Source organism: Felis catus, chromosome C1, assembly GCF_018350175.1.
Source record: "Felis catus isolate Fca126 chromosome C1, F.catus_Fca126_mat1.0, whole genome shotgun sequence".
Taxonomy (NCBI): Eukaryota; Metazoa; Chordata; class Mammalia; order Carnivora; family Felidae; genus Felis; species Felis catus.
The window spans coordinates 173,642,233-173,663,649 of record NC_058375.1 but is presented as its reverse complement, the minus strand read 5'-3'; the positions used below and the strand labels follow the sequence as shown (position 1 = coordinate 173,663,649).

General features: G+C 36.6%; 1 pseudogene; it reads right to left on the bottom strand.

Moving 5' to 3' along the window:
- Positions 1-19,115: 19,115 nt before the first annotated feature.
- Positions 19,116-21,122, bottom strand: LOC101098074 (annotated as a pseudogene).
- Positions 21,123-21,417: the final 295 nt, after the last annotated feature.

The window sequence follows — 21,417 nt, the reverse complement described above, 5'->3', positions numbered from 1 at the left end:
AATGATGGTTGCCAGGACCTAGGGAGTAGGGAAATAGGAAGAGGCTGTTAAAAAGGTATGAACTTTACAACTGAAAAGGTTGCTAAGAGAGTAATTTAAATGGTCACACACACACACACACACACACACACAAAGAAAGAAAAAGGTAAATATGTGAGATGATGGATGTGTTAATTAACTCAATGATGGGAATCCTTTCACAATGTATATTTGTGACTAAAACCTTGATAAAACTAGAAAAAATTTTAACTCATAGCCCTCCTCCTGTCACCTTTGCTCATTTTTTAAAATGTTTATTTATTTTTGAGAGAGAGAGTGTGTGTGTGAGAAGAGAAGGGGCAGAGAGAGGGGGGACAGAGGATCCAAAGTGGGCTCTGCACTGTCAGCACAGAGCTTGATGCGGGGCTCAAACTCACAAACCGTGAGATCATGACCTGAGCTAAGGTTGGACATTTTAACTGACTGAGCCACGCAGGTACCCCTCCTTTGTACCCCTATTTTTTGTCTTTTTAATTATCTTCTAATTTTAAATATCACACAAGGCTTCATCAATGGTTTTAGAAAGATACTATTGATAATAATCTAATTTAAATATTTTAAGTGTGCATCATCTATATTATGTTGTCTATCATATGTTAATTAAATTCATATCATTTCATTTGATCTTCATAACAACTCTAGAAAGTATTTTTAACTTAATTTTACAGATGATAAAACAGGATCAGAGATAAGTAACTTTCTTAAAGTCACACAAATAGTAAGTAGTAGAGCATTATCTAAAGCTCCTGAACCTAATTCAGAGTTATTGTGAATATATTGTTCTTTATCACCTCATCTCTACATCTACAAGAAATCAGATTCTGTAATAGCTTATCTTCTGCCACATTTCCCCCATAATCTCATCAATGAAAAGGTCAAAAGAGTCTAATGGGAATTGCTATCTGTGGTTAATTCTAAATAAGAAAGGATTGATGATGTGGAACTGATGTGTAACTTGAGAGAAAAGTCTATGGGATGCTGAGCATAGTCAAGTGTAGATTGTAGATTTTTGAAAAGAAAATTTCAAACATTTCAGAAAAAAAGGTACTCATAGAACCATGGTTGGAGACTTGGCTTGAGATGGCTGGGAAGTTTGAAGTAAATGCAGAATGTACATACAATATGTTCTACTGATGGGGAACCTGGGTGGCTCCGTTTGTTAAGCGTACAACTTCAGCTCAGGTCATGATCTCACAGTTCATGGGTTTGAGCCCTGCATCTGGCCCTAGGCTCCATGCTAACAGTGAGGAGCCAGCTTGGGATTCTCTACCCCCCCCCCCCCCCCGCCCCCCCGCCCCTCTCCGCATGCTTGTGCTCTCTTGCTCTCTCTCCCAAAATAAATAGATAAACTTACAAAAAATTCTCTGCTGATAATGATAGGGAGCTGCAATGGAATAAACCAATGTGCATAAAATGTTGAAGGGAGACTTTAAAGGCTATGCATAGAAGATGGAAAGAAAATGAACATCAAGAGAGGTATGGGTTTATAAAGTGGTAATTAGGAAGACTAAATTCATTATAAATTCACTTTTTGAAATATGCTACAAATAATTAAAAATAGAATTAAGGCATATTTTGAGGCAAGAAGAAGGAAAGGGAGAATAAAGTAAAGGGAGTCTTGCTGTTTGGAGTAGTTGGTGTAGTGTTAACAGATGTTAGGACATCTTGCTCCTATTTTATCTATTAAAAGGGAAAGGTCTTGAAGCAAACAGAATTAAGAAGAAATTGAAAACTGGTCATAAGAAATTAAAAGTATAGTCACTTCAATGAATTCATCTTTTGGAGCTGATTGATTTGTATTAAAAAAATACATGAACAGTACTTCTCATATATGTGATCAAAGGACTGTCAGAAACTTTTGAGAAATGGTGAAGAACATGTGAAGTAACAAAACTTAGATAAGCAACTTTGATTTTTAAGATAAGCAACTAGAGATAAACAATTTTGATTTTCAGGTAGGGAAAAAGTGAATCCCAGAAATTAGTCTGATAAATGGATTCTTAGCAAAATGTTGAAGGAAGTGTTAACCAACTCATGAAGAGAAAGCGTATTCGTGCCAAGATAATTCAGGCCAAATTAGTCTTTCTTCTGTTCCCCTCACTTGCTTTTCCATACTGAAAAATGATATTCCTCGATGCAAAATGCACAGTGATATAAAAGGATCTTGACAAAGTCAAAACTGTTCCTTCCATTACTGAAAAAACAGAAATAACATAAAAAGTGTAAGGTTTTGATTATATATAACAATGATAATCATCTTTAAGTTTAATTTGGATGCAGCCTAATGATCACACATTATTATCATGGACTCTTTTCTGAGGAGAGGCAGTTTTTCGAAATAACAATCACTTAATGATATTTGTGCTTTTGTCTTATGTTGATTCATTTATTCAACAGACCTTTATTATTAAATCCACTTCCTAGGTTTCAGACTGTGCTATAAACTCAGGATTAAAAGGTAGATAGAGGGACGCCTGGGTGGCTCAGTCAGTTGGGTGGCCAACTTTGGCTCAGGTGGTGATCTTACGGTTCATGGGTTCAAGCCCCAGTATGGGGCTCTGTGCTGACAGCTCAGAGCCTGGAGCCTGCTTTGGATTCTGTGTCTTCCTCTCTCTCTGCCCCTCCCCTGCTAGCACTCTGTCTGTTTGTCTGTCTCTTTCTCTCTCAAAAATAAATTAACATTAAAAAAATTAAAAAAAAAAAGGTGAATAGAGCCCACACCTTGAAGGTTCACTATCTACTGATGGGGATAAAACATAAACAATTATGGTAACATTCATATAATTCATATAAGATATTAATATATAATATAATTCATATATTATAATTCATATAACATATTAATAAAATATTTATATGATAAATATAATAAAACTTACAAGAGTCAATGGGAATATAGAAGAGGCAAAAATTAACTTTGTCTCTACTAATAATTCCAGGATTTTAGAAAAGAAAATATCAGAAAGTTTGGGAAAAAAGATAGGCATGAAACCATGTGGGAACATTTATGTTGAATATTGAAACACTAATGGTAAAAGAAAAACTAAATTTCAGGAAAAAAGACTTGGCTATAAACAGTCATATCTTGAGACAGACTGTCTTTAGTCATCTACAAGTGGCTTAGTATTCCTAGAAAATAATGTGCATATAAGGGAGAAGGATAATGGAAGTTGCAAGGGGAGAACAGGTAACAATCAGTATTAATGGACATCTAACATTAAACATTTTAATAGGTTGGTGAGCTAGAGAAATAATTATGGTCAGATAAGATTATCATCTTTGAGGGTAATCTAGTAGAAAGGTCTTGGACACTAAAGATCTTATTTTCTAAGAAATAAGGAGCTATTGAAGAATTTTAAGCAGAGGAAAAATATCATTTGATTTCTTTTACAAAAATATCACTCTGACAGCAGGAAAGAGGTTGAATTTGAGGAGGCCAAAGTGGGAGGTAGGGAGGCTACTAAACTTTGCATAAGAATTGAATTGAATTAAATCAGTTGAAGGTGCATATAAAGAAGGAAGGGCTGAATTTAGTTTGGAAAATCCACTGTTTTTATTAACTACTTGGAAATTATACAATGTAGAGGAAGGAATCTAAGATACCTATGAGGATCCTGAGTCAAGTGACTAGTTAGATGGCAATGTCATTAACCAGGTAGGGTACATAAAAGAGAATCTTATTATTTTTAAGTAAGCTCTACATGTGATGGGGGCTCGAACTCATGACCTTGAGATCAAAAGTGGCATGCTCCACTGAGCCAGCCGGGTTCCCCAAAGAGAATTTTAGTTTTGAAATAAAATATTTGTTTTGAAAATGTTGAATTTGAGATATTTGTGGGCATTCAGAAGGAATTCTGAATTCAGGATTCAGAATTCAGAAGGAATGCTCAATACTGGAAGATACAGGTCTGGAACCTAGTATAGACTTGGAAATTGTCACTCTGTAGTGGTTTTTCAAAACTGAAACACTTTACTCTCTAGAGGCTTTGTAGAATGAAATACAAATCAAAGTTAGAATCAAGAGGAGTGTGTTCATTTGCTTGGCAATGATATCCTAATGTTTGATATAAATGCTTTACATATGCATGTTGCATTCTTGATCTGTGCTTCTTTTTCCTTAATATGGAGCTAAAAATCAATTTGAATTGTATCCAAGTGTGAATAACATCATCTTTGTTTTAAGACCTATTTTATAACTATAACTTGAAAAGTGAACTCTAGATATTTGTGGATAAAAGTTATATAACTTTTTGTCTTAATTTGATTAAAAGACATCTTATTGTAACCTGTAAGGTCTTAATACCCTAACAGTAGTGTACATATAAAGCATAAAACTGTTTCCAAGAGTACTATTTCAAATTATTTTTATGTAAGTTTATTTAACAAATAACCTCATGTTGTTAAATAGTATAGTTGGTAGATACTTGCATTTATTTTCTTCTTAAAAATACCTGTTACCTTGTAGGCCAGGTTTAATAAATGCCTTTCTCCAGCTTCCATGTAGCCCTAAGTATCATTTTATTGTAGCACTTATATTATTACATTGAAATCCTCTTTTTACATCAAACACCCCCCTCCTCCCTCAGCCGCCACCCTGGACTATGAAATAGTCTATAACAATAGCTTTCAAATCTTTTTGCCTTCAACCATATAGTAAGAAATAGCTTTTATGTGAATTACCTATAAAACTGAAATTAAATTTCATGAAACAATATTTATATTTACTAAAAGAAATGTACTCTGATATTTTGCATTCTGTTCTATTTCTTCAGAAACATTGGTACAACCCAATACATTGATTTAACAAATCTCTAATTGATCTCAAGCTGTGATTTGAAAAAGAATTACTCCAAGTCATGTCTTCCCGAGGCTCATATCACCGATGTTTAGCACAGGCTCTGGCACTGTTGGTTGAATATAGACCTATGGAATTATTTTAGGCAGTACTGCAGATATAAATTCTAACATAGGGGGAAAGATGCTGCTTCCACCATGCTCAGAATAGGATTTTCTAGATTCACATTTTAAGAGGTAGTATATGCCACAAACCATGAATTGTGTTAAAAAATAAAAGGCCGTAAAGTCTTATTGCATTGCATTTTTGTGATTCTCCTGTTACCAGTGTGACTTATCCACGCACATCCAAAGGTAACATACTGACGGAGTCTCAACTAGAACAAGCATTTCTGAGCTTTCAGTAGGCAGCTCTAGTGTATTAAAAGCTTTGTCACTTTCAACATGGAAAAAACATAAAAGTTAAATGATTAGAGCATATGAGGGAGCTCAATTTTTTAATTTAATATTATTAAATGTGAGGAAAAGTTATACATTTAAAATGACTATGCAGAGATAAGCTAATAAATTAAGAGAATATTATCCTTTTTCAGAATGAATAACACAGTCTTAAAAATCTGATGAAATGTTGGATAAATATAAAACAATATTTGTATTTATATTCATGGTATTTTTGTGAACTTGATTATACATAGGTAAATGAATAATATAAGAATTTATTATGGAATTCATAATACAGACATTTACATTTAAACATATTCTTTCTATTGGCCTCCCTTACTCTCTGCTCACTTTCACAGTTAAAATTCTTAATTTCAATCTGCTTCAGTCAAACTTTGTCCCAGTTGTACCATTGAAAATGTCTTTGCTTCAATTATCAGTGACCCTATCAACACCCATTTCAAAGACACTTAAGACCTTATTATTCTTCCCAAATCTGTTCAATTTGATACTTGGTCAGTCTTGAAATTTTCTTCTTCCTTGGGTTCTTTGACACCATTCTTTTCCAGTTTTCCTTTGCTTTTTATTGGTTGCTCCTCAGTTTTCTCTCCAGGTTCTTCCCACTTGCACCTTCAATGTTTGTATCTTATTTTAAATAGTCTCCATGGTAAACCTCATCCAGCTTCAAACACAGCTGGAACTCATATAACTTCTAAATCTATATCATCAGGGCAAGTATCTATCTCTTCTGAAATGCAGACGCATACATCTATCAAATTGCCTCCTAAATATAATTCCTATCCAGGCATCTTGAAGTCTCATTAAATTCTACCTATCTGGAAAAGAATGATCTCCCTCTCCTTGTCCCTCACTCCAACTTGAACAAGTCTGCTGCTTATATATATCCTACTTTAACTGTCATAGATTTTCCCTCTTGCATCACTGCTATCCGATTATTGACAAAGGCTAGATTTTTAAGATATTAAACATTTCTTGAATACTTCCACACATTTGTTTCTTTTCTTTTGTTCCCCCCTCCCCCACATCTTTATTTCTATATTGTCCATATTAGCTAGTGTGGTCAGGAAAACAGAAACCATTTTAGATAGAAGGTATATGATGCAGGAAATTAGATACAACACTGTTGGAAGTTTGAGAGAAGGAAGATGAGAAGACAGTGTTCCTGACATTTAAGAAATTCAGAAATGCAGGAATCACGGGGAAGTTGGTGCTGATGATCTCAACTTCCTACAGCGCTAAAGCAAGTCATAAGAGCTCTGCCCTCATTGTAGACCTTGACTCATCCTGAACATCCTTTGACTTTGCAGGGTTAGTTTGTGTACATTTAGAAGTGGTATCTCTCTGAGGACTTTATCTGGGGGTAGCGGCATATACTGCTGTGGGGAAGGCCATAGTTGCCAGGGAGTGAACGCCTTGAGTGAGAAGTGGCTTCCTTTCCTTAAGTGGCAATACGAAATTCTGAAATATGTTCTATATAGTCTCTTAGAGGGTCTGAAAGACTGAGCCCCAGTTGACTACAGTGTAATCCACAGGTCAATGCCCTTTTATTGGCGTTATTCCCTTCTTTGTTTTACTTTCATATTCCTGCTTCTGGATCAACTCCAAAATAAGCTATTTGTACTCAAAGTCTTGCTCATGGTTTGAGACACATATTTCATGTGTTGCATCTGGAGGAGAACAATGCTTCTCTTTCTCTTCAGCCTTCCACATTTTATGAATGCTTCTCTTTGAGAGAACTTAAACCAGAAAATTGCTTGCAAAGAAGTCTGGGAAATGTAGTTTCTAGGCTTTTACTCCTTATAGTACTGGGGAATATTTGTTTAGAAGGAAAAGGATGATGTTGAATGTCTTTGATCACTATTCATGGTGCTATTACTGTATGTTTATAAATATAATACGTATTAGAGATGCCTAGGTGGCTCATTTGGTTAAGCATTTGATTTGATTTTGGCTCAGCTCATGATCTCATGGACATGAGATTGAGCCTCGTGTCAAGCTCCATCATGGTCATGGAGCCTGTTTAGAATTCCCTCCTTCCCTCTCCCTCTGCACTCTCCCCCACTTGCACTCTCTCTTTCTTGCCAAAAAAAAAAAAAGAATAAAAAAATATAATACATATTATATTCATACGGCCCTTGAGCTTATATATTATTCTGTTGAGTATCAACACACACTATCTAGCATGGTCTACATCATCCAAATTTGAACTATACATATTTAGGCAATAGGAACTATATTTTGCAGCATAATGCAACTATATCTTGTATATAAAGAAGTACTCACTATCTCCTCAAAAAGAGAAGACAGCAAATATTTCTTATGGATGTTAATTTCTCTTCTACCTTACTCAAAATCTCATTAAGATATCCTGTAAACTAAATACTAAATTGAAACATTCCATTTTGTTAGATGTTAATCCTTAAAAAGGTCTACAAGGTCTTACGTATTCTTTTCCTAAACCAATTTTCCATTCTCATCACCTACTGTGCTTTCTCTCTCATTTCCTGCTTCAGCCACTTAAGTCTTTGTTGAGGCTGCTGTATTTCCCAAGGTTGCTTCCAACACAGGTATTGTATATGTTCTTCCTGATGTTCCAAATGAATGCAACCATCTTCACCTAATTAGCTCATACTCATTTTTCAGATCTTAACCCAAATGATTATTTTCTCAGGAGATTTCCTCTGACTTTGTAATTAAGCCAAAGTCCTTTAGTGTGTGTGTATGTGTGTGTGCACATATGTATGTACCCCCGCCCCACATATATATACATAAAGCATATATAATATTTTATTGATATGTTTTCCCAATGACGGTGTTTGTGCCATGATGGCACAATAATTTATTTTGCTACTTTTTCTCACCATTATACCCCTAACACCTAGAATAGTGTCTGGCACATGTAAGACTCTCAAAATATTTTTTTTATTAATTTTTTTTTCAACGTTTATTTATTTTTGGGACAGAGAGAGACAGAGCATGAACGGGGGAGGGGCAGAGAGAGAGGGAGACACAGAATCGGAAACAGGCTCCAGGCTCTGAGCCATCAGCCCAGAGCCCGACGCGGGCCTCGAACTCACGGACCCTGAGATCGTGACCTGGCTGAAGTCGGACACTTAACCGACTGCGCCACCCAGGCGCCCCATCAAAATATTTCTTTTTTATGAATGAAGGCAAAGGATTGCTTCTGAAGTGAGAATTAAAGATTAGTGATATTTGTATCATAAACTCTATCACGTTATTATTACATATTATGTTCTTTTTAGAATTCTTTGCTTCCCAAGCAATGTTAGTTATTACACTCAGTAACTTCAGGAAGGATAGTTTTACAAGTTCATTATCTCTCAGTTATGACTTCTTTAAAAAATTTTTATTTTGGGTAGGGGGAAAATTTTATTTATATGTTTTAAAGTTTATTTATTTTGAGAGAGAGTGAGAGAGCTAGCAGAGGGAGGTGCAGATAGAGAGAAGAGAGAGAGAACCCCAAACAGGGGCTGTGTTGTTAGCACAGAGCCTGATGCAGGGCTCGATCCTACAAAGGGTGAGATTGTGACCTGAGCCAAAATCAATAGTTAGATGCTTAACTGACTGAGCCACCCAGGCACCCATCTCTCTCTCTCTCTCTTATTAAGATTTTAAGTAATCTCTATATCCAATATGGGCTCAAATTCACAACCTTGAGATTAAGAGTCATATGCTCTACCAGCTGAGGCAGCCAGACACCCCTCTTAGTTATGATTTCTAAATTGTTGCTTTTATCAATTTAAGGTTAACAAATACAAACTATGATGTCATTTTATTAGTAACTGCTAATTACTAGTAATTAGTAATTACATTTTAGTAACATTTAGCAGCAACTTTGGGCTGCTCATATAGTTCAACAGTATGCAGCAATAGACTTAGAAACTTTAAGGTACAGATGGTTTCTAGTTTAAAAGAATTCATTTATAGCTCTCTTATAAAAGAAAATTAAAATATAATGCTCCCAAAATTTGTTTGTAAATCGAGTCAGGAATATTGGCTGTGGGTCATGTCCCAGTAAAACTGGTTTCATTCATTATATTTGAGAGCTATTTCAATAGCTTAAGCTAAAGTTGTATATCATTCATCTTTGTATCCCCAAACCTAGCACAAGTCTGGGCATTTACTATGTCAGATTTCAAAGGCTAGTCCAAGTTCATGGATTGATACACATGATGAATCTAATTTGGTCTACTCTTTGATTTTCTGCTGAACTAGCAATTAAGAATGCAAAGGTTTCATACCACCAAAAGGGTATGGTTCCTTCAAATTTCCAGTTTTCATGGAGATGTGTCCTTAGTTTAATGATCAATGTAATGCCCAAAGTGTAAGAATGTAGATAAGAAACTGTGAGGGAGAGGCTACATCAGGTAGGGAAGTGGCCAGGCCAACAGTCAATGTTCTACCTATTGCTTTGTGAGGTAATACCTTGCTACATACTCAGGTTCTGTTTCTTCTTGTGTCAGGCCAACCTATAGCATACCATGCTTTCCTTGAAATTCATACAAGGTATAGTTTGTATGACTGAAAAGATTTGGGAAATTTTTTGTGCAATTTCAATAATTAGAAAAGGGCACTTCAGAAAGAGATGACAAGGATCTATCATAATTTCAGCATGATGTTGGACTGAAAATATAATATACATTAGTGGAACAATTCTATCTTAACCCAAGGTGGAGCAGCTCTATTGAGTCTTTACATAAATTTTCTTTGGTGCCAATAGAGTGTCATGTGGATAAAAAAATATATATTTGATTCTTTTAGATGAACAGCATTTTATTTTATTATTAATATTTTTTATTTAAGGAATCTGTACATCCAATGTGGGGTTCGAACTTACGACTCTGATCAAGGGTCACATGTTTTTCTGACTGAGCCAGCCAGGTGCCCCTAGGTGTGCTTGTTTGTTTGTTTCCCTTAAAGTAAACTCTGTGCCCAATGTGAGGCTTGAACTCATACTCCAAGATCAGGAATCCATGTTCCACCTACTGAGTCATCCAGGGGCCCCTGATTTTTAGTTTTATTTTAATGTTCTATATTGTTGTTGTTGTTGTTGTTTTTATATAGTGAGATAAAGATCATGAATGGGGCAGAGGAGTAGATTGAGAGAAAGAGAGAATGAGAGAGAAAGAGAGAGAGAGTCTCAAGAAGGCTCCATGCTCGGTGCACAACCTAACACAAGGCTCGATCCCCCATGACCCTGGGATCATGACCTGAGCTGAAATCAAGACCCTCAATTGACTGAGCCACCCAGATGGAGTTCTTATGATATACAAGAAAATTGATAAAGGTATGTAGTTTATTTTGCCTTTTGGGTAAAACTTTAAGACATCGTATTTAAAGAAAGAAAAAATTGACATTTGTAACTATCCTCGGTGCTCCTCCAAAAAATGGTCTGGTCTAGAAGTGAGAGTTAATGTTTTCAGCAACTTTTGATAAATCCTTTATTTTTAAAAATATCCACTGAAGAAGACTCTTCAGTAGTCATTATATACAACCTTTTATATTTGAACCCCTATATAGTGAAGAAAACCTAGAGAATATATTTGCAGTGTTGGAGCAAACATTTCTTGGACAAGACATAGAAAGCACAAGTCATAAAAGGATAGGATAATAAGTTAGACTTCATAAAAATGGAAAATGTCTGCTTATCAAAGATACCATTAGGAAAGTGATGTGAAAGTGAAGTGAATAGGCATTCATAAATTTGAGAAAATATGTGCAATATTTACATTTAAAAAAGGACTTTTATCAGGATATATAAAGAATTCCCAAAACCCAATAATAGCTTTTGTGTTTAGATCTATCATCCTTCTTGAAGTAATATTTGAGTACTGTGAGAGACGCATTTGAAGTTAGTTTTTTCCATATGAATATCCGGTTGTCCTAATACCTTTTGTTGAAAGAACTTTTCTTTCTCCATTGAATTACTTTGATGTCTGTAAAAATCAATTGACCATATAACCACATGTCTATTTCTAGACTCTCTATTTTATTCCATTGGTCTATTTGTCTACCCTAAGCCAACACCACAGTGTCTTGATTACTGTAACTTTTGTAGTAAGCTTTGAAATCAGATAACGTGAATCTTTCAACTTTGTTCTTATTTTTCAAGATCATTTGGCTATTCTGCATCCATTTCACTTCTATATAAATTTTACAAAGAGTTTTGTCAATTTTTACAAAAAGGAGACTGCTGTGCTCTGCCTGGGCTCCACATCATTTTACAGTGGTTTGGAGAGTGCCTCCAGACCAAAGTCCAGGCATTGTGGGACGCATCTCAGAAGTTTCCTTTGTCTCATAGAGTACTGTTCTATGCTACATGTCACCAAAAATGTATCATCTGATGCTTCATCTATTTTGTTCAGTTTTACAATTGTTTAAATAGGGTTATTTAGTCTAGTACCAGTTACTTAGTCATGGCTGGAAGCAGAAATTTTAGGTAGAATGTTAACCTGGAATTCCACACAAAAATAGGAGAATATTATATGGGAAAGACCATTCTTATTTTCTAATTACAACAGTGCAAAACTGCAGATTAGAACATAAGATATACTACTATGTAAACAGATAAATACTATATATATAAGTTTAAAAATATTAAGTGAACTTTTTGGTTGAACAAACTGATATTGTTTTGCATGATTAAGATTTTATTTTTTGTTTGCTGACCATTTGAATAAGTTAAATAATTTCTCTTTAATTTGATAATTAATGAAAGTAAACAATTTTTTCCTTTCAGAAACTTGGAAATAAGTGTGGTATTTTGGTTAAAAGTCTATTTTCAGTTTGCTTCAAATACATGCTGTTTTTTTTTTCTTTCTGGTGTTGTATTTAATACCAATGACAGCAGGCATTTATTTAATGAATCCACTAATTTGAGTATGTAGCAGATAGGCCAGCTGGATTATAGTTTGTGTTTTACTTGTGTAAACATGAGGGTATGTCTCCTACTTGGGACAAAAATTTCATTCCATTGTTTGAAGCCAGGAAATTAGATGCTTCTGTACATCATTTATAATTCTGTAATTTGGACATTGTGTGGAGTTCTCTGGGATTTGTCACTACTTAAGTTTTAATTATATTATTTGTATCATTACATTGAATGTACTTAATGGTGTTAAAAACACAAACTTACAAACACACAAACACAAAAGAGTTATGATGAGCTATCAAACATTAAGAGGTTGGTTAAAGTAGCACTGATTTGGCTTGAAGTATGATCAAAAGATGCCATTTGATGTTTCCTAAAGAGATGGTAGTGAAGTCAACTTGGGAAAATGATGAAATTTAAATGTTATTAGAATAACTCAACTTGAATTATAATTGCACACCCAGTTATTAGATAATCCAGAACTTTCTATGTGCCATGAAAATATTATCTTGAGATTCTAATGATCATTTTATTATTCATTTAGTTTTGACTGTCATATAGGAATCCAACCCAAGTGTCAGTGTTAAGGCTTTAACCCTTTTCTTCTCTTTCTTAACTCCCATATAGTACTGATGAGGGAGCATAAGGTAAGCTGAGGGCAAAGTACAGGCGAGCACACTCCCCACCCCCAGGTAGGATATGTGTGCTATTCCTCAGGCATTCTTGGCTGCCCAAGAACAAAAGAAAGGACAGAAAACAAATTATTAAAGTGATAGAGTCTATAACAGTTTACAAATATCTTAGTACAATTACAAAAAAAAAAAAAAAAAAAAAAGGGCAATCTTATCAATAGCCTAAAGTCCAGGAACTCCCTACTATCTTAATGTTAATGCTTTGGTAGAGGGAAAAACAACCTTGGTTTGACAATAGCTAGGCCTCCAGTAATCTGTGAGTCTTTAGCATATGGAAAATCCCTTTAAGAAACTTCTTCTTGACTTTACTTCCCCCAACTCCATACTATATAACCAGTCACTCTTCACAACCCCAGTGCTTTAATAAAATCACCTTTTTAAACCAAAGATGTCTTCAAGAATTCTTTCTTAGCTGTCAGCTCCAAACCCCACTATCACCCCCAAACCCCATCAGTACTAAAAAAAAAAAAAACCCTGCAAGCCCCTTTTTATATCATTTGCTTAAACAATTTTATGTCCCTATGCATCTAAGTGTTCACTAGAGCAATGAAATGGAGGAAAGAAGGAAGAATGGGTTGAGGAGACAATTTGAAAGTAAAATAAATAGGACCTTGTGACCAATTCAATGTTGAGGGAAAAAGTGAGAAAGAGAGAGGAGAAATAGTTCAAGCTTTCATTAATTTATTCATTCATTTATTTAACAACCTAGATTAAATTCCTAATTTAGCATGTGTAAATGCTGAATAAAATAAAATGCTGAATAAAAGATGACTAAGACAAGATTCCTTTCCCTAGGAAGTAAAAATACATCCAGTGATTGCCACACAATGTAATACATTATGTTTTAATACTCTACTACTGGTATATCTCGTGTACTGAGGGAAGACAGATGCGTGAACAACTAAGTATACTAGGGAAAGCTTATGTGAAGAAGACTCCAGAGAAGAGACAATGTTTATCTTTAATTAAAAAAAAAAAGAAAGAAAAAAAAAGATCTTTACAGGGAGAAATATGTGGTACAGAAGGTTTGGGGCAGAGGAAAAAAGTAAACAAAGGTAAAGGGTGTGGAATGCAAGGCATTTTTGGAAAAGAGGAAATCGTTTAGTGTGAGTGAATTTAAGGAATGTTAGGGAAGTAGGGGGATGGGCCTGAAAAGCTAAACTGTGACTAAGTGGCGATGAATTTTGTAAGCGAAGATTTTTGAATTATATCTTAAAGGCTATTGACAATCATTAGAGATTGTTTTAAAAGTTTATTTATTTATTTTGAGAGACAGAGAGAGAGAGAGAGAGCATGAACAGGGGAGGGGCAAAGAGAGAGGGAGAGAGAATTTCAAGCAAGCAGGCAGAATTCCAACGTGGGGCTTGTTTTGGGGCTGGACATAAAGCCGGTATTGGGCTCGAACCGACAAATCTTGACACCATGACCTAAGCTGAAACTAAGTCAGATAAGTCAGATGTTTAACCAACTGAGCTACCCAGGTGCCCCAAATCATTAGAGATCTTTAAAAGGAGAGTAACAGGAACAATTGATTTTTCACTAGACAGATCTGGAGGTAGGATGGATGGGAACGGATTTCAACAATATAGAGAAGATGGTGGGACAAGAAATGATGGGGAAATGGGGGAAGCTTAGGAGACAGTTTGAAAATAAAGTACATTGGACCTGGTGACTAACTGCTCTTGACAGAGGTGGGGGAGGGGAGATGAGGGAATGAGACTGAATGGAGAGTGCAGAGGACATGTGGAATAGGGGCAGGTTTGGGGGGAATGTTGTGACCATATTGAACTTGATTTTGTTTGCAAGGCATTTGGGTGGGGATTTTTAGTGGCTTAAATGAAAGAGTTCTGAGACTTAAAAGTTTGATTTAGGCTAAAGATAAAGGTTTGAAAATCATATCGATATTGGTCTTTTTAAAAATTTTTATTAAAAGAAGTTTTTTAATGTTTTTACTTATTTTTGAGACAGAGAGAGACAGAGCATGAGCAGGGGAGGGGCAGAGAGATAGGGAGAATCCAAAGCAGGCTCCAGGCTCTGAGCTGTCAACACAGAGCCTGATGCAGGGCTCAGACTCACGGACTGTAAGATCATAACCTGAGCTGAAGTCGGATGCTTAACTGACTGAGCTACCCAGGCACCCCTCGATATTGGTCTTTAAAAAAAAGAAAAAGTTTATTTATTTTGAGAGACCGAGCAGGGAAGGGGCAGAGAGAGAGGAAGACAGAGAATCCCAAGCAGGCTCTGCATTGTCAGTACACGGTCTGATATGGGACTCAAACTCACAAACCTGAGAGATCATGACCTGAATTGAAACAGAGAGTCACACACTTAACTGACTGAGGTAGCAAGGCATCCTTCTATTGATATTGGTCTTAATGAAAGTCAGGAAGAAAATCTTGTTGCCCAGGGAGAAGTTATAATATAAAAAAAGAGAAGAAAGCTGATGTGAGAAGTAAGATGATTCATATTCAAAAATACCAAATAAAAGCGATGCTGTCTAGTTAACAATAGGTTTACAACCTGTTGGAAATATGTAGGAAACCTCTCTCCCCCACAGTGAAGTCCCAAAACCTTACACACTTCACTTCCTGGTTCTTCTTCCCCTCTCTATTTTGCGGGCTTATTTTTCATGGGCTTTGCAATGACCATGCACCAAAGAACTGAAGTCTCTGCCTCACGTCAAGGAACGTACATTTGTTCCAATCAGACTAATTTTTGCTTTACATGGGCATAGGTGAGTTCTGGGTAAGGGTGTAACCTCTGTAGTACTCAGTCAATGAGGAATCAGGAGATAGGAGATAAATTGCCTGCTGTAACTGCCCCAAGTGTGCCTGTACATCAGACACCCACTCTTGCAAAAACGTTAATTAAAGCCTTGCTTCACTGTGTTCTTAGTCTCAGTGTCCCTTCTTTGATTGGGTCAGTGGGCTTATTTCTCACAGCTGAGAAGTGACATCTTAAGAAAACAAAGATTTAATAGGTCGGCACAAGAGGTTAGCAAAAGAGATGGAAAATCATCCAAGAGAGGTAATGAATAAAGACTGATGTCATGAAATTTAGTAGAGGAGAACTCAGCAATATCACAACATGCTTCAGAGCGTTAAACATAATTGTTACCTGAAACTGGGTTCACCTCTTGGTGGATACCAAGCCAAAAGGCACAGGCAAGCCAAAGAATAGGAAAAAGAAGGGTTTTACCTGCCACAAATAATGGAGGAAAGGAAGGGTTTTACTTGCAACAAGTAATGGAGAACACCAGGGATATTTCCCAAAGCAGTGTCTCCTTGAAGTTTTAAGCCAAGGGTATGTACACATTCATGAAGGAATTTGCACAGTGGGAAATTCAGCCTGGCATTGGAGCAAAAGTCACCTTTTACTTATTTATTTTTTTAAGAAATATCATTAAATCATTTACTTTGTAACAACACTTAGCAGATAATAGGAACATACTGAACATACTCATTTCCCATTTAGCCTGAATAAGTAATTTAGCTACACAATGTTTTCCTAAGATAAGTTTTTCTATGGCCAGGGAAAACAACATTTTATTTTTAAAAATATTTTTATATGTTTTTATTTATTTTTCAGAGAGAGAGAGAGAGAGAGAGAGAGAGAGAGAGAAAGCATGAGTGGGGGAGGGGCAGAGAAAGAGGGAGACACAGAATCTGAAGTAGGCTTTAGCTGCTGAAGCAGCACAGAGCCTGACATGGGGCTTGAACTCACGAATCATGAGATCATGACCTGAGCTGAAGTTGGAAGCTTAACAACTGAGCAGCTGGGTGCCCCCAAACAGCATTTTAAATAGTCCATGTTTCTAAAATTGAAGCGACTTTCTAAACAGGTATTTAGAAAATAAGTGGGAACAATTAGACTTAATTACTATGAAAACAAAACTAACACCACGATTATAGAACATTTAAATAGGAAAATTATGAAACTATATATATATAATTATACATATATACACCATATCAAAATGATAGGGTTTTGGAATGGTGGTGGGGTCTGGAGTTGACAGCCAAGAAAGAATTCTTGAGACTTCTTAAGTGGAAAAAGGTGATTTTATTAAAGCATGGGGACAGGACCCCTGGGGAGGATGAGCTGCCCTGGGATTGTGAGGAAAGACTGATTATATACTTGGGAGTTGGGGAAGGTAAAGTCTAGGGGAAGTTTCCAAAGGGACTTTCATATGCTAAAGAGGACTCACAGGATATTGGAGACCTAGCTATTGTCAAGCTAAGGTACTTTTTCCCTTCTAGAAAGTATTAACACTGAGACAGTAGGGAGTTCCTGGAGAACTGTTATACTCTACCTGCCTCAAGTATTTGTCAATAGGCTGCCTGTTAGAAGGACATTTAACTGCATCAAAAATACCTTTTCTATTTTGGTAACTAAATTTTTGATATAAAATCAAGGTATTTCAAGCATCTCTAAATATGAAAATTTCAGATTTATATTTATTAAAAAGAAAATATCAATCTGTTGAAGTAATCATATATATATATATATATATATATATATATATATATATATATGATAAGGAAAGATAGGACAAAATAAGCAGAGAGGAAAGGTTAGGACCTGAGGTCCCAGGGTGGGGAAAAACACATATTTTATTTATTTATTTATTTATTTTTATTTATTTTTCAATATATGAAATTTATTGTCAAATTGGTTTCCATACAACACCCAGTGCTCACCCCAAAAGGTGCCCTCCTCAATACCCATCACCCACCCTCTCCTCCCTCCCACCCCCCATCAACCCTCAGTTTGTTCTCAGTTTTTAAGAGTCTCTTATGCTTTGGCTCTCTCCCACTCTAACCTCTTTTTTTTTTTCCTTCCCCTCCCCCATGGGTTTCTGTTAAGTTTCTCAGGATCCACATATGAGTGAAAACATATGGTATCTGTCTTTCTCTGTATGGCTTATTTCACTTAGCATAACACTCTCCAGTTCCATCCACGTTGCTACAAAGGGCCATATTTCATTCTTTCTCATTGCCACATAGTATTCCATTGTGTATATAAACCACAACTTCTTTATCCATTCAGCGGTTGATGGACATTTAGGCTCTTTCCATAATTTGGCTACTGTTGAGAGTGCTGCTATAAACATTGGGGTACAAGTGCCCCTATGCATCAGCACTCCTGTATCCCTTGGGTAAATTCCTAGCAGTTCTCTTGCTGGGTTATAGGGTAGTTCTATTTTTAATTTTTTGAGGAACCTCCACACTGATTTCCAGAGCGGCTGCACCAGTTTGCATTCCCACCACCAGTGAAAGAGGGTTCCCGTTTCTCCACCTCCTCTCCAGCATCTATAGTCTCCTGATTTGTTCATTTTGACCACTCTGACTGGCGAAAAACACATATTTTAAAACAATGCTGGGAGCATCTGACCAGGAGCAAACTTCCTCAGGCTTTAGGTTCCTCTTTAGAACGTAACAGACACCACCTATTCCCTCAGGTTCTCCTCAGGAATTTGACAATGAAAATACCAAACCAGGGGCACCTGGGTAGCTCAGTTGGTTGAGCGACCAACTTTGGCTCAGGTCATGATCTCACAGTCCGTGAGTTCGAGCCCCGCGTCGGGCTCTGTGCTGACGGCTCAGAGCCTGGAGCCTGCTTTGGATTCTGTGTCTCCCGCTCTCACTCTGCCCCTCCCCACTCATGCTCTGTCTCTCTCTGTCTCAGAAATAAATAAACATAAAAAAAAAATTAAAAAAAAAGAAAATACCAAACCAAAATAGGTAAATTATAAAACTTCTGTTACAGGAGGGACAGTATGACCAGTCTGATTTACACAATGGAATCTAGCCAGTCAGGAATGAACAACCCAGTACCTAGAACCATCAAGCCAATAAGGGTGAACCTGAGAAGAAACAAAGGGGAACTGGATCCGAAGGGGGAGGCAGCGACCAAAACCTTATAAAACAAAGTCCCTTGCCCATTGTCACAGGCATTCTCTTTCTAATGCCCCTTCTCTTCAAAGAGAGCTTTTGTACTATTCTTACTTTCTTATACTCTAAGAAAGTTTTGCCTGCTGTTCATTTTGTGTCCATTCTTCATTTGTGAAGTGGCAAGACAATGAATCCCGGGTATTGAGGTAAAAAAGAATCCTGCAACATATATACCAATAACAAATATCTGCAACTGTGAAAACACAGATAATGAACAACTTCAAATTTATCAGTATTTTAGTGGCTGAAATAATTTACTTTTTTCAGTCTTTTTTTTTTTTAACTAAAATAGGTTTACTTCATTTAAACTTAGGTCAGCATGGCTTTTTTTGTTTGTTTTGTTTTTTGCTTTTTTAAAAAGACAAAATACTTATTTAAAATGATATTAGGTTTGTACCAGCTGAAAACTAATACTTATGTTTGTCTAGGTGTAACAATGCTAAAAACATACAAATTCAATATGTAGTAGGAAAATATGTAAAAGAAAAACAAAACATAAGGAACTATACCCCATTAAAAAATATAAATGCGCCTTCTAGTGACTATGCTACTATTGAAAACTAATATTCTGACTTAGAAGTAGCTTCTATAAAATGTCAAAATAGTAGGCTTTGTTTGCTTTCCTAATATAGTGAATAAATAAGTATTTCTATCACAGTTAAATGGTACTACTAGTATTTTTTAGACAAAATGTAGTATTATACATAGAAAAGTAGCCAATGTCTTGTATTCAAGTATTCGTGTTTGTTTTCCATTAAAATGTTTTCTATAATCTATAAGGACAATGCACACAAAAGTAAAAAGATGAGGTAAACATCTTACACTTTTAAGAAATTACTTGAAACATAATACTAAGATATTCTCAATGCCTAAGCTCTATAATGATGCTGAAGAAGGTCCTGCATTTAAAAAAAAAAAAAAGTCATCCATAATGCCCACGATGCAAACCACATAATGAACAGCAAGTTTCTTGGTCTTCTGAGTAGACAAATGATGCTCTTCCCTGTTATTACAGAGCAATTGTTGCAGGATTTTTTACCACAATACCTGGGATTCATTGTCTCGCCGCTTGGAAGAAAGAAGAGGGGGACACAAAATGAGCAGCAAGCAAAAGTTTATTAGAGTATAAGATAAAGGAAGAATAGTAGGAAAGCTCTCTTTACAGAGAGGAGATATTCAAAAATGAATGCACACCAACAATAGGCAAGGGTCCTTGTTCTATAAGGTTCTGGTCAGCCCTCCCCCTTCCCTTCCCCTTGTTCCTTCCCAGGTCCTACCCTTATTGGCTTCATAGCACTGGGTGCTAGGTTGTCCATTCCTGATTGGCTTGTTTCCATTGTATGAGGGGTGGCCTACGGCCATAGTTAGAGCTTTTGTCAAATTCCAGAGGGAAACCTGAGGGGGAGTAGGTGGGGTCTGTTACATTCTTAAGAAGGACCTTAAGCCTAAGGTGGTTTGCTGTGGTCAGACACTCCCAGCATTGTTCCAAAATAGTGTTTTTCCCCACCCAGGGACTTAAGGTCCTATACTTTCCCTCTGCCTATTTTATCCTATCTCTTCCTCTCATACAATCAGGACTAAGTTTTGCCAAAAATATTGTATCAATGTGGGTTAACATGAGATACCATGTTACAATAAGAACAGCTACAACACTCTGCCATGCTATGCAGCCCATGTGGAAAGAATGTGTGGTCAGTTTCTTGCACCTGGCAGGCGAAAGAGGAGTAGGAGGAAATCTTCCTGGTTCAAAAAAGTCAAGATTAGTCACTGTGCAAGAAAAGCTACAGCAGGAGAATCTTGCAGACAGAGATATGATAAGTAGAGTCCAGAATCCTAGTAGCCCAGTGTCTACATCCTCTTCATTCTTCAAATTCTCAACATATAACTCTTTTACTATCAGGTAGGTGATGGCGAGAAAGAAGGCAAACAGCAGCAAACAGAGAATTGAGAGGACCTGTACCAGCCTCTGCTAAGCCTGGGCTCAGCCACCCGCAACCACCCAGAAAATGTCATTGTGCTTATCTGGCAGAACCGGAGACCTGTCTCCATCCTCCTGGAGCAATGAGACCTTTCTAGGCTCCAATGACGCCCCAGCCGAGAACTCCTTCCGCAAGTGGCATGCAACTTGAGTCGCATCCGTCCTTCTCATCATCCACTTCACCTTCACTGCTACTGTCTCCCGGAATGAAGGCAGAAAATGTAGGCCAGGCAAACAACAGGGGTGCCAGGGCTTTGGCACAGAGCAGCTGAATGCCTCCCACTCTCCAAGAACCAACCATGTGTGGACATGGTAGGAAAAGGGGCATAAGTCATCTTAAAGTGCCAGAGTCCAGGTCCGGGTCATGAAGGCTGGCAAGAGTCAGCAACGTTAATTCTTTTGCTTTAGTTGGTCCTGTTTGTGAGTACCCAAGGGGCTTTAGATCCAGCAAAGATAGCTCAAGAATGTTAGTCAATCTTTACTTCTGAACCAGCAGTGAAGACTTTTATTACTGATTTATTGTCCCCGATATGATTAGGCTATCTCCTGGCCTGACAGTGGCTGTTTGTTCTCACCTTTTTTTCTTTTTCTTTTTTCTCTTTTGGT